Source organism: Pseudophryne corroboree, chromosome 3 (genome assembly GCF_028390025.1).
Source record: "Pseudophryne corroboree isolate aPseCor3 chromosome 3, aPseCor3.hap2, whole genome shotgun sequence".
Classification (NCBI taxonomy): Eukaryota; Metazoa; Chordata; class Amphibia; order Anura; family Myobatrachidae; genus Pseudophryne; species Pseudophryne corroboree.
This window is the reverse complement of record NC_086446.1, coordinates 709910924-709912534: the sequence shown is the minus strand read 5'-3', so window position 1 is coordinate 709912534 and position 1611 is coordinate 709910924. Positions and strand designations below refer to the sequence as shown.

General features: G+C 44.6%; 1 pseudogene; it reads right to left on the bottom strand.

Annotated features, from left to right (window-relative positions):
* Window positions 1–248: 248 nt before the first annotated feature.
* Window positions 249–421, bottom strand: LOC134899734 (U2 spliceosomal RNA; annotated as a pseudogene).
* Window positions 422–1611: the final 1190 nt, after the last annotated feature.

Genomic DNA, 1611 nt, shown 5'->3' with positions numbered 1-1611 from the left:
AGAAGTAGACGCAAAACAAGACTCCACACAGTAGTTTTCAGGTGCTTTTATTCATTTTATTCATCCATTGTAGCATTTTGCAAGGAACAGCAACGCTTGAATAAAATTTTGCAACTGTGTAAGCCTGCTTGCAAAATTCCCCCAAATCCAGGAGTTTAACAATGCTATGCTGCAAGAACTTTGCAAACGCAAACCCCTGGGGAAATACTAAGAAGTCGTCACTAGTCTATTTTTGGAATACAGAATAGGAAAGGTCCACCGGTCCCGGAGGTACTGCAATACCGTGTCAATGCGTGGAGTGGACAGAGCAAGCTCTTCTTTCATCTCCCTGTTCTAAAAATCCATTTAATATATGGCCCCCAGATAGGGGGGGTATCAGATATTAAACTGATAAGAACAGATTTTTGATTGAAAAAGCACTTTATTTGACATAAAGTAGCAAAAAACATACATATACATGACAAACACAAGTACCGTGTCGCAGCACAGCCAAAACACAGTACAGATGCAGACGGTATAGTGCAGTCGAAGAACTACGGCACAGGCCAGCCTACACTATAGTTCTCAGCAGGGGCGGATTGGGAACAAAAAGCGGCCCTGGAAAAATTTGTACTAGTGGCCCCACTTGGACAGCACCAGAGGTGTAAGGTCTAGCCATGGGCCATGGCAGCAGCACCCTTCCCCCAAGACTTTCCAGATAGTGGGGATGTCCAGCATCAAGGGGAAGTTAAAAGGAAATTAAATTAAATGTTATGAGCACACTATATGATACACCTTTAGAATTTAGGAAACTATATAATTCTTTAGAAAGATATATTTTCTTGCTTATTACACCAACCGTATCCCAATCACTATTCACTCAATCTTATATGTCAGCCAAGCAGGCAGACAGAGCATACACTAGATCATCTGCAATCACAGGCTAAGTGGCAAAGTCATTTTCATATATGCAAATTGTTTGGCATCTTATTCATTATGTCTATAAATAGTACCACATGTCCTCAAACAAAACAGGCCCCACAGGTGCGTCGACCCACCGGGAATCTTCCCTGTAGACCCTATGGCCAATCCGCCTCTGGTTCTCAGACTGCACTATGCATTTAAACTATACAATAATACAACAGTTAATAAGGCTATGGGTGTGGAGGGTAGGAGGGTGAGGGAGGGGGAATCACATGCCCGAAGCTTTATTGAAAGACAGACACATATAAGGGGAAGGGCAATAAATAGAAAGACATCAACAAAACAACAGACATTGTGAATGGGGGGGAAGGGGCCATGATCCCAAGTCTCATTAATCAGTTCAAACAAGGGGAGAGGGGCAAAAGAAGGGGGGTTTAGTCCTCTTCTTCCTCAGGGCTGTCCATGATGGAATAGTCTCTTAGCAGGCTGTGAACCAGCCTGCAACAGTGCTGGATGGACATCCTCTCCCTCCGCAATATGAGGCGGTTCCTGGCGAGCCACAAAGTGTCCTTAACACAGTTCATAAGGCGCCAGGCTTCCTGGATCGCCCCAACGGTGTGGGTGCCAGGGAATAGTACGTAGAGTACCGAATGGTACGTGAGACAGTTCCTTGGCACATAGTTTTTCAGTACGTTTTCCAGGGCATCC